Here is a 12500-nt window from a genome sequence, read left to right as displayed (position 1 = left end):
AAAGACAAAGCGATCCCCACCATGAACCCTGTAATCACCGTGTGGGCATGTGGCCTTGGACAGTGCAGTTTGGGGCTCCCGAGTCCAATCCCAAAGGTCTCCCCTATAGGGACATTGTACCCAGCCTTCTGTAAGATCTAGTAGTGGTTCAGGACCTGTTCTCCCTTCTGCAAAGGTAAAGAATCTGCCCTCTTTTCTCTTGGGTGGGCCTCCCTGAGTCAATGGTGTGACCCCGGGGCTGAAGGGAACAGCTGCTGGGGCTGTGCGGGGGTGGGGGGCGCTAGGAAAAACCATGGGGACAGGAACCATGACCAAAGCCCCTGGCTGAAGGACAGCAGGAGCATTTTGACGTGGGTGTGGGGCATGGAGGGCCATGGGGACCACTCCCGGCCACAGCTGCTGCAGTGGCAGCTCATGCCTCCTGTTGCCCGCAGCCACCTGGCGAATTGACAAAGGTCTGTCTCCAGCAGGGTGAGCAGGTAGGAGTGTCAGGCCTGGGAGGGTGGAGGGATGACGGAGCTACAGGGCTGGTGGTGGAGTGGGGATGTGGTCTAGCTACTTGTGTCCCTTACCTGCCCTCAATGGCCCTTTGTGACCAGACCACAGCTCTGTGATGTAGGCATGGGGCTTGTCTCTGCCCCTCTACACCCAGGGCTCAGTTGCCTGAGGGCAGCAGTGCGACCGGATACTAATGCTTTTCAGAGAAAAGAAATGGAGAATTATCTCTTTCCTTAGAAATTATTTACAGGTGGTTGGCTGAGCTCCAGTCCCACTTCCTGGGCAAATTAATGCCATCCTTGCCTTTATATGGGGACTGGGGCACTTTTTCCTATTACTTTCCTATTTGCAGCCTGATGCGTCCTTACCACCACGCAAGAAATACAGGAAGAGCAGGAAGGTGAGGAACCCTTGGCCCCGACCCAGCAGAGTGTGATTCTATCTTCTTTTCTATTATTCCTTCCACTTTTCCGAGTCACTGGAGAGACTCCTGAGATGGGAAAGAATAGAACGTGTATTCTCAGGAGAGCGTAGACCACCATCCATCCAGGACAAGCCAGACCGGGCAGGGGTTAGAGGGACATGAGGATTTCTCCCCGAAGATCTTGGGCCGGAGTCCAGGTTTGGTGGAGGGGTCCAGGACAGCATCCCAAACACAGTGACCGGTGGCTGAGGGCCAGGGTTAAGAGCTGCCTCTCTAGTGGAGGTCAGACCCCTGAGCACTGGGTCACCTGATGTTGGGGCGGGGGACCCAACCTCCCCATGTTCTCTTATCTCAGTACCAAGGGGATCCAGTGAGGAGCAAGAGAAGCAAGAAAAACCAGACTCTAAAAGGTGAGCATCCGCCACTCACCCCAGCGTGCCCCAGTTACACTGAACCCCCTGCTCTGAGGGCCCAGCCCCACTGTCTCCAGGACACCAGGACCTGAGCCCCTCCCTCAGGAAACAGAGCACGGGGTGGGGGGTTGGGGGCTCTCGGGAGGGAAAGTGAAACTGGGAGGCTTCCCAGATTCTGGGACAGAATGAAGACCGGAGCCTGGAAATGGGTGTCGCTGGGCAGTGGCCCCAGGGCCTGGGCTGGGGGCGGGACCTCCTCCTCCCACAGTGGATAAGCTGTTCAACTCTGCTCAGATTCCTCTGTGAGGCCACGCAGTCCTTCCTTGCCCAGCAAGGTCATGAACGAGGAAGCACTTTGGAAAAGACAAAGCGTTCCCCATCATGAATCCTGCAATCACCATGTGGGCACGTGGCCTTGGACAATGCTGTTTGAGGCTCCTGAGTCCAATCCCCTAAAGGTCTCCCCTAAAGGGACATTGTACCCAGCCTCCTGTAAGACCCCTGGGCCCCGCCTTCTGCTGTGACCCCGTCTCCTGTTTCCAGTTTTCAGAGATTCCTGCAAGATCTGCTAGAGGATCAGACCTGTTCTCCCTTCTGCAAAGGTAAAGAATCTGCCCCCTTCTCCCCTGGGTGGGCCTCCCGGAGTCTATGGTGTGACCCCCAGGGTGCAGGGAATGGCTTCTGGGGCTGTTCAGGGGGGCTGGGAGGAGCCATGGGGACAGACTGTGACCAAAGCCCCTGGCTGAGGGACAGCAGGAGCATTGTGACATGGGTGTGGGGCATGGAGGACTGTGGGGACCGCTCCCAGCCCTGGCTGTTGCAGCAGCAGCTCACTCTTCCTGTCTCCTGCAGCCACCTGGCGAGGCTCTCTGACCAGGGGGGCTTTCACCAGTTCTTACTGCAAGCAGCCCCTGGACAGGTGTGCTGAGGACTGCCAATTGGAGCCCATCAGCTATGCAGGGAGCCTGTGGAAGATGCTGCTCCCACCGTGGCCCCTTCACTTGCACGTGCTCTAGCGACGGGGCCCCCTTGGCCTCCTGCCTCCACCCTGCCAGCAAGACCAATGACCTCCTCAATTTCTGTTGGTTCACACTCCTCCCTGTGTACTTCCTGGCTAGCAGAGCCTTTCCTCTGCCCAGATGGCTTTTCATACCAGCCACTTACTCTTCCCCCATCCCCGCCATGTCTCCATCTTTCAGAGGCCTCCCCTTGTCCTCTGACAGCCTCCTTAGCCCCAAAGTGGCTGGACTCTTTTTTGACTCTCCCTCAGTGGGACTCAAGGGCATCCCCACCTTGTCCTATCCCACAGAGCTTGGCTCTGCACACGCCTTGGTCAGCTGACAGGACAGCTTCTCCTGTCCCAGCCATCTCGGGCCTGGGCTGCTCACGCTGCCCCATTTCGGCCCTGTCCTGGTGACAGGCAGCTGCCAAAGCCTGGAACCTGTCCACCTCAACACACTTGGAGTCCCATCAAGCACCTCTGTCTCATGGCCCACCAGAGACCTTGTTCTGGGGACACCCCCACACACAAACAGGGAGAGACTAGGTCCCTCCCTCATCAAGACAGATGTCCAGAAGCTTCTGGAGATACTCATCACCAAGAGAACAGAACTGAAGTTTTGGAAGGAGAAGGAAAAGAAGGAAAGGTCAAACTACCAGCTGACCTCTTTTGGGAGAATGTTCAAGTCCCCAGGTGATGGGCAGGACGGGCAGGCTGCCTGTCCTTCTGGAGCATGAGGGGCAAAGCAAAACAGCTGCTCAGTCCTGAGACGCCCCCACATCCCAAGATTCCAGGGGACAATTTGGAGCAGAAATGCAGCCAGCTCTTCTGGGGTCTCCCCTTTCTGCACAGCAAGTCCCTGGTGGCCACTGTCAGGGTGACAGATCTCCCACTGGAGTTCCCGTCCATCATATTCAATGAGCTCTCTCATGCCTTGTCATTCCAGATTCAGGCCAATGTGGCTCCCCACCTCTCACTGACCCAGGACTTACAGGACACTTTGGCCCCGCCTCAAACCTTGACTCTGAGTTTGTTCCTGCCCCTGCCCCTCCCTCTGGCTCAGCCCCAGCTGGTCCCTCTGGACCAAGCCCAGCTCTCCCCCATCAACCCCTGCCACTCCCCCTGGAGCAGGCCCAGCTCCAGCCTCTAGCTGGGCCCCAGACCCCATTCCGCCTTGCACCCTCTGTCCCAGTGGGATCGCCTTCTCTGCCACTGGAGATGGGGAACTGTGAGGGGTCTTGCCCTGTAGCCCAGAAGACACAGTCTTACATGTCAACTGCCATTAAAAACCTGGAATGTCACTTTCTGAAGAAGCAACTAGAAAGCAGCAAGGTACCTGCTGTGATGAAAAAATCTCAGGAAGTCTTTAGCCCAGATCCTCCAGACCTTCCGCAGGGTGGCCATGCCCCCGAAGTCCAAGGGTCAGTCTCTGTACTTCCTGGGGACTCGATGGACTCTGCACTCTGGGAGCAACTGGACTGGCACCTTTGGAAGAGGTTCATGAAGCAAGAAAGGGGCCCGCCCCACAGGATCCAGCTATCCCTGAAGACAAAGCCTCACCACAAGTTCCAGAAGGTGCCCCAGGCACATGGCTGGCACAGTCCCACATCCGAGTCTGAGTCTACGGATGGAAGGTGCCACAGAGGACTGGGTCCAAGTAGCCAGGAAGGACCATACCAGGAAAAAGTGTGGGCAAGGATTCAAGGTCCAGTGGAGGGAGGATCCGGAAAGATCTACACAGGGGTGCAACGAGCTCTCCAGGGAAGGCTCTAGGAATAAATCCTGAGGAGTCAGACACAGACCTGAAGCCCTCCACAAGCAGCACAGATGAGAAGTGCCCAGAGAAGGATCTGAGAGCCCATTTCAGGAAGTTGGGGCAGTTCAGAGAGGGTTGGATCCCTTTGGATGTTCATCCTTCCCGGCTTGCTGCCCACCACACCTCGGACCTTCCCAGAAAGCCAAGCCCTCTCGGGAAACCTGGAAAGCCAGCACTTTCCAAGGGTTGGGAACCCTGCATGACCACCTCCCATGATTTTTCCATCCTCAGTCCATACACTCAGCAGTTGCTAGAAGCACATATAAGGCTTGGGGTGAAGCACCAGTGGGGCCTCCTCCTCAAGGTTCTCAAGCCTATAAACCTCTTCAAGTTGAAGAAGGGCTTCCTCTTCTCATCTTCCCCTCCCTGCTCAGCCACCTGTGTACCCAAGGCTGGCTTGGGGCCCAAGTTCGTGGGAAATCCTCCTTAGCCCTATCAAGGAGAGGTGATGAAAGAGTCTTATCCCACCTGGGGGGGGGGGGGTTGTTCCCTCGGTGCTTCTCTGCCTACATGTGAGGAAATCCATCAGGCTCTGGCAGGGACTTGACCTGGTGGTGTCCCTCTGGCTGGACAAGGGGCCAGGCCACCTTCTCGGACCTTCACATACAGCTTTTGGGGCAGAAGCTGGCACAATGAGACTGCCTTGAGGACTCTTATGAACAGCACCTTGGAGTCAAGTCCAAGTCCAGCAACGGCCATGAAGGAGCCAAGGAGGGTGACCAGGAGTCAGGTCTCACGGGACATGACAGTGCTAGAGCTCACTTTAGAGTCCCAGGATTTGAGTGCCAAAGAGCCCGTGGAGGCTGGGGAGGTCAAGGAGGCCCCTGCCTGGGGAGTCCCCTTAGAACCCATGTGCTGGCCAACAATCAAGGCCTCTATGGCAAGCTGAGAAAATCAGGGTCTTCAGGGAAAAGCGACAGCCCTCTGCAACCTACAAAGTTGGTCACCCGAGACCCAGAAGAGCTATGCCTTGAGGCACGGTGTAGGGGATCAGAGCCCCAGAGGTTGATAGGGTCAGAGAATCAGCCTCATGACGCCACCCCCATCGTGCTGCTTCAAGACTATGAAATTGGGGTCCTCCTTCAAGACTGTGTCACTGAGAGTCTCCTTCAAGACTATTAGTCCAACGTGTTCCTTGCTGCCAAAGTCTTGGCTTCTCAGGGATCTCTCTCTGGCTTCCAGAGCAGGTCCAGTGAAGACACATCTACTTCTCAGGTGCTACATGGCCAAAGATCCCATGGTCAGAGCCCCCACAGGCAGTCAGGACCCCTGGGACTTCGGCACCAATGTAAGAGCCTGAGCAGGTCATGTGTTCCCCCCGAGGAGAGAGAGAGAGCTCCAGGAGGTCCCCCTCGAGAGAGCCTGCCAAAGAGCTGTCAGAAATGAAGGTCCTCCAGATCAGTGAGGTGGGACGTCCCATCCAGAGCAAGGAGTCAGCAGAGGCCTCGGGAAGCAAGGTCTGTGAGATTTTGCTGAAGAAAGAGGAGGCTCCTCTGGAATACTACTTCAGGAGAAGGATGAAACACTTGCTACAGTGGTTCTTTCCCAGTAGAGGCAAAAGACTGGAAGATTCCCTTCAAAAGGGCAAGCCTTCATCATCCCAGGGCCGGGGACAAGTCATGGGCAGGTCGGCCATGGACAGTGCTTTTGCCAAGGCTCAGGTGGTCGTGACCGCTGTGGGGTGGATCCTAGAGGAGAAAATGGTGCCTCACCAGGGGCTCAGGGCCCCAGTGTTCAGCTGGTGCAAAAACGATCTCCAGGCTTTGGCAGACCCCAATGTCTGCTACCATAGGGTCCTCTCCTACCAAGAGAAGAGAGTGATGAGGGAGACAGCCGGTCCACAGGGCACCCCCAGGGGCCACAGCTATGCCAACAAGACTGAGTGGATCACGTGGCCCTTCCCCACTAGTGTGCCGGGGTGCTCAGGCCGACCCTGCCAGTACAGGTCCCTGGTGCTGGGCCCTTCAGGTCTCACCCAGCAGCCCCACTACCCCAAGCACTGCCTCCTTCAAAGATACATCTCACCTGGCCAGCCACTGTGTGCTTCTCATACATTTCCTGGGAGGACAACTTTCCTCCAAGGAAAAATGCAAATGGTGTAGAGAAAAACTTTTTTCCCTCACATTAGCACATCCTCTATGAGCTAATGGCTTCTGTGTGCCACAGTTATTTTGCTTCCTCAAAATATATGTTTTTTTTTCCCCTCATGAGTGGTGCTGCCTCTGTGTGTGCCACTCTCAGGGTCCGCTCTCCCTGAAGGCCTGCTTTGGCTTCCAGAACAAATGGGGCCTTGGAGGATGGGTGACCTAGGGGTCTACCCCTGCCCCCTTCCCCGCTCTCCTTCGGTTTCCACGAAAAAGTGAACAAGACCCAGACCAGGACCTCGCTCTGCCCATACTCTCCTGCTTTCCCTCCATCTGGAACTTGTGTGGCTGTAGGGAGGGTCTGCCGAGGCAGAAATCCCGCTCAGTCTCCAGGAAGAAGGAGACCTAGGTCAGAGTGGGGCCTGCAGTTGGGAGGCAAAAGGCTGGCCCTGAGGGAGAGGTGAGAAATCCTGCCCCCCCCCCCGACCCCAGTCTCCTGCGGGGAGTAGAGTATAGCTACCCCAGGAGCGTTCTCTCCCCAGGGAATCCCATCTTAGCTCCATGCAGCCCCTTTTCTCACACTCAGAGCAGCAAGGGACAAGCTCACACCCAGCTCTGAGGGTGTGTTTGGGGTGCCACAGAGACCCCCCCCCCCCAGGGACCAGCCTGCCCAGCCCCAGGGCACTAAAGGGGCCTGCTCACCAGCACCCCCTTCCCCTTCTGGGGGATGGAGGGTGTGTGGCTGTGGGCGGGGGGGGACCCTGCGCTTAGGGTGGGAGTCCAGGAAGAAGGCCAAGTGACAGGGTGTGCCAATGGCTGGTGTGATGACTGAGGACCCTTGGTGTCCCACTGCCACCCAAGGGCCCAGAAGGGAGAAGTTAGAGGCCCTGCGGCTCTCCCCTCAGGGTGTTGGCCCCACTCCAGCTGCCAAGCCCAGGGGTGAGGGGGTGGGAGGAGTGGGGTAGGGGTTGTACAGAAGCCACCTGAGCTCCCACATGGATGGCCAGGTGCCCAAGCAAGGCCTTCAGGCAGAGAAGTTAACTTCTGCACAATCTGAAAAACTTGTAGGACTGTGGGCCTGGGACGGACTTGTGGTCTGTGCCCTTTACATAAACGGGTGGCCAAGGATGGCTCCCAGGGGACTGGTGGGGACTCAGAGGCCAAGAGACTGGCCTGGCTCCCGGTCTTGGTTACCCCAGAGTCTGGAGGAGCAGGAGAACCTCAGATGGGGCTTGTCCCACCCTCGGCTGGAAGGGACATGTCCAGAAAGGAGGGTGGAGTGTAGGAGGGCCGCCCCCACTGCGTGCTCTGCTCCCAGCCCAACATTGTCCTCTGGGGCCCTCCACACATTGCTCTGATGGAGACCCACACAGAGACCCCACACAGCAACCTTTGACAGAGACCATGTGCAGAGACATCAGACAGAGACCCACACAGAGATGGTGCACAGAGACCTCTGACAGAGATGCACAGAGAGACCCATACAGAGACTCCTCAGCACGACCCTACACAGAGGTCTCCACCAGAGACTCACAGGGGCAGGGGCTAAGTTTCTGCTTATCATGTTACTATTACTTATTATCATCCACTTTGTAGACAGCAAGGCTTTCTCAGAAACACTTGGAGACCAAGCCCATCCCGTACTGAGAGACTCCCAGCAGCTGTTGGGCTGTGACAAACACCATGACAGGGGCCATGAACGCCCCGGTGCGAAAGGGAGAGTGGGGAGGGTCCCCTGAGGGCAGGCATCCTGCACTGCCGATTCCTATGAGGAGGATCTCCTCTAGAAGCTTGTGTGCACACCACTATGGACCACACTTCCTCCTCTAACTGAGGAGCTTTGCTACGCATCCTCGCAATCCATTTCTGATGGTGTTTGGCCACTTATGTAACTAAAGACCATCGGTTTCTAAAATTTCATGAAATTTACGTTAACTAAAAATTTTGTTTCTTAGACTCTATCGGGGAGGAGGGACAGGGGGAGGAGCAGAGGAGGAAGGGAGAAGGGAAGCAAGAAGGAAGGGAAAAGGACAAGCAAGACTCCCCACTGAGTGGTGAGCCCAGACTGCCGGATCTCAGGACCTGAGATCATGACCTGAATTGAAACCGAGAGGAGATGCCTTAATCGACTGAGCCAGCCGGGTGCCCCTGACATTTTTAAACTAACTTTCGAAGTACGCAAGAGAGGAGAAAATACGTAACTGAAGTATTCACAAAATGGTAATGATGGTTATGTTCTGTGCTTGTGGAGGTTTTCCTCTGCATGAAGCCCTAAGTCAGGACCTTGGCTTAGAGCACCTTGCTCACAACCCTAACCTCTCCCCTAAACCCTCCTCTAACCACACCCAATAACTGCTCCCCTAACCTCTCCTCTAACCACTCCCCTAACTGCTCCCCTAACAGCTCCCACGTTCACAGGAATCAATCCATGTAAGTGACGAAGAGCAGGAAAGTTTGTTGCTGTTGTCTGCTTTGTAAAGCAAGGTTGTTTTTTGCCACTTCACTTCTGGATTATTTCACAGACATTAGACAATGCTTTAGACGAAAGTTCTCCCTCATCTAGGAGATTGAATCCTCCCACATTTTATCACAAACCTTTCCTACATTTCAGAAATGCCAATGTAGTACATAATATTTTCTACAAATGAATAAAAGCAAACATTTATCTCATTCATGTAAATGCTAAGAAAGCAAGACAGTGAATTAGTGATTGAAGCCTCACCCCTGGGGCACCTGGGTGGCTCAGTGGGTTAAGCCTCTGCCTTCAGCTCCGGTCATGATCCCGGGGTCCTGGGATCGAGCCCCACATCGGGCTCTCTGCTAAAGCAGGGAGCCTGCTTCCTCCTCTCTCTCTGCCTGCCTCTCTGCTACTTGTGATCTCTGTCAAATAAATAAAATCTTAAAAAAAAAAAAAAAGCCTCACCCCTGAGGCTTAAGCAGACCAGCAGAGACCTGCAGCAGATCAACTATAGAGAAGGACGATACACATAAGCAACGATGACTTTGCAATTATAGGGCAAACTATGATGTGGGATTTGAAAAATCCTAGAAGTGGTCACTGTCAAGACATCCCTCCTATTCTTTCCCACAGAGTCTGAGGGGCCAGTGAGGCCTCAAACTTTTGATTTACCATGAGTCATAAAAGCTTTTCAATCTGGAGAAGTCCCTTTCTGAAATGGAACTACCTTTTTGTGTCATTCTTTTAAGTTACTTTCTCTCCTTCATTTGTTCATCCAAAAGTATTTGTCGAACAGCCAGGGTTGGCATGGAGCCTGGAAGAGGACCCCCCATCAGCCTCTCTGCTGGCTTGAACCAGACAGGCAGACATCTGAAGAAAAGGGGCTCATCTGTGCTGAGATCTGTTTCCAGGACACTAAACGTGCTTTTTTTTCATAAGCAGGATCTCAATAAATCCATGCCATGACCCTGTGTATTAAGGTTAATCAGGCTGTTTTTTATGGAAAGAAAGAAAAACAGAGGTCGGGAAAGTTGTTTGGCCAAGGGGTCACCCCCCGAGAGGCCTGCCCCTGAGACTGAGCGTGGGAGGTTTCTGGAATAATGTCCCCCACACTAGGGCACACGCTGGGAGGAATCCACTTACTGATGGGAGGTTTTATCTACACATAATCCTCGGTTTTCCTACCAAATAGGACTGCTGAGTCATGGAAACATTAAGTAGGAATTCTCAGGGGAAACACCAAGAAAGAAACATTGAGACTAGGGTGCTGAGTGACTGTCTAGCCAATCCTTCATCTGTCTCATGCCTTCAACTACCCCATCAGCACTCGGAGGGTTCAGCTGGATGGGCTCAAAGCTGAACAAACTCGGACTAAAAGAAAGACCCGATGACAAGATTTCACCAATGCCCAGGAGTTTAAAGGACAGCAGAGAGAGCCAAGATTCCCCATCAGAAGAAGCCAGGGACATCTGGAGGAGAAAGGTACAGCTTAGCCCCTCACAGGCCTGCTTTGCATGGAAAGAAAGGCAGAAAATTCTGGCACTCTTTCCCATAAGCATGGAAAGACCATCCTTCCTTCATTCAAAACTTGCCACCCAAAAAACAAAACAGGAGGAAAGACTGAGCCAGAGGAAGTTGTTTCTACCCCACTATTCCTAAGTTAGTATTATGGTCTTACAATACCTCACTTTTATTGTTTAACTGTCTCTGTTCTGAGTACACCTCAGAGAAAATTCTTAAGTGAGCATTCAAGTGAAGCCATAAAAATGTTGTGTACTGTGATCAAGTGTGTATTTTAGCGATTTATAATTCCGCTTCTAACATAGGAAATGCTCCATGCTTCCCAAGCTAAGCTTGTTAGGGGTCAGACAGATTCATGAATGTGTGCAGTCTCTATTATATTTCTGTCCTGGGCTATTTTTCTTCTCAATGTTTACTGCTGCTTAAGTAGTTATTTAGAAAAAATACTTTGACTACTTTTTTTTCACTCTACAAACCCACTTCAAATATTATGGAAATATTAAAGATATAATTTTCCCGTTCCATTCTCATGCCTCGAAGCCTTTTAGTTTGTATTTTTGAGAACGCTGTGCATTGAAAGTGACCTAAGTGTGCTGGGTGTCCTGATACAGGGTGGTGTTTTCCATTCAATGACTGTTTCTTGAAGGTTCACTTCAGCCCAGAGGAGCCACTGACATGTTCTGCTGCTTCTGTGCGGGCTCTGCCTTTCCCATCACTGGGCTTACCTGCCCCGCTCTGTGCGGCCAACAGTTTAGGGGACTACTGGGGGTCTGTGTCCTGGGATCCTGGCTTCTCAGCTGGACCCACTGGGAGAGCCCTGGAGACCACATGATCTGCCCACAGAGTCCTACCACAGCCCAGGGTAGTAACAGGGAAGATCAAAGGCAGTGAGAACGCTTAGCACTGCTTCCCCTGGGCTCCCTGCCCCCCTCGCTGGAGGCAGCACCCCACCTCAGCTCCTGGCTACCCACTCCCAGGACACAGTGGTGGCTGCTACAAACTAGGGTTATGAGATCCTTCTGCCCACATGTGACATACATGTAATCTTACTGAGGCAGTGATGGGCCAGGGAAGAAAACAGTATCTGTTAAGTAGCTCTAATGCAGAGTTCCTGACTGTCCTGCAGCGTCCGTGCATGTCTTTGACTCTTCATGGACTTCCACTCTTTCCATGCAAAATTGAGGGGACAGTGATGCCCTGGCTAGCCCCCACCATGGAGGAGGGAAGGGGTGCTTGTGATTTATAGACTGAGAGAAAGCACAGGAATTCCATGGCTGACAATCTGTGGAACCAGGCCAGGTAGGAAGAAAAAAGTAAAAGAAGGAACGAAAACAGAAAGGCACAGTGTCCTTTTCTTTCAGACAGTAACAGATGCACCGAGGAGTCTGAAAGGTGGCCAGGAGCTGAGGTCCAGGGTCCTGCGGACACCATGGACCCCTGAGCCTCATCAGAATGCACAAATCTCAGTTCCACATCACCATTAATGAACAGAAATGTTTCCTCTCTGTCAGTTTCAGGTGATGAAAGACTGTTTATATATTTTGGAACTGTCCTGGGCAGTACCAGAGTCTTGGTTCTCTTACCTGAGAAGGAAAATAAGGTTGAAAGTGAGACTAAAGGGTGAAGATTGATCGTAAATTGTTAGCACTTCCTCTCTCCCTGATGAGTCAACATCACGAGGCACAGGCTGTGAGCCCCCTCCCGGGCCCACCAGGGTGGTCAGGCTGGCTCCTGTCACAAGGTCCCCATCTCGCCCTCCACTGTCTGTGACCCAGGGACTCCAAATGTTAACAGTGAAATCCCCTCAAGGCTTTGTGGCCATCCCAACCCAGAATATAGGGACCTGCCCAGGGGTTCTCTGTGGTTCAGGTCTGCACTTACTGGATACGGTCACCTCCTGGGCCTGCCTGCCTTGCAGCCACCAGCAAGGAGAGCCGGTTGTGCCTCCTGCCCTAGCACCTGTGAACATAACAAATCCGGTCATTTCTTAGCTTTCCTGCACGTGACTTCCACAACCAATCTGGAATGTTCCTTAAAGACCCCACAAGGGGGACTAACCTCCCCCACTCACAACAGAGTGGTATTGGCAGAAAACAGAATCTTCAATACAAATCATGTGGTCCGGGAAAGCTAAGTGACTTACTAAACCAGACTTGTAGAAGGTGCCCTGCATCCTAGATGCCTGATGAACTCAGAGAGCCCTTTTCCTGCACAGTGGATCACAATGGCTCAGTTCCTCTCCGCCTGAAATCCTTGCTTCTCTGCTCATGACTGACCCTGTTCTTA

At 53.4% G+C, this 12500-nt stretch overlaps 1 pseudogene; it reads left to right on the top strand.

Annotated features, from left to right (window-relative positions):
- The first annotated feature begins 21 nt into the window (after positions 1 to 21).
- LOC125106861 (spermatogenesis-associated protein 31E1-like) lies at positions 22 to 3546 on the top strand (annotated as a pseudogene).
- Positions 3547 to 12500: the final 8954 nt, after the last annotated feature.

The sequence above is a fragment of the Lutra lutra genome, chromosome 8, assembly GCF_902655055.1.
Source record: "Lutra lutra chromosome 8, mLutLut1.2, whole genome shotgun sequence".
NCBI classification, from domain to species: domain Eukaryota; kingdom Metazoa; phylum Chordata; class Mammalia; order Carnivora; family Mustelidae; genus Lutra; species Lutra lutra.
Note: the sequence above shows the minus strand (reverse complement) of the source record. Positions and strands in the feature narration are given on the sequence as shown.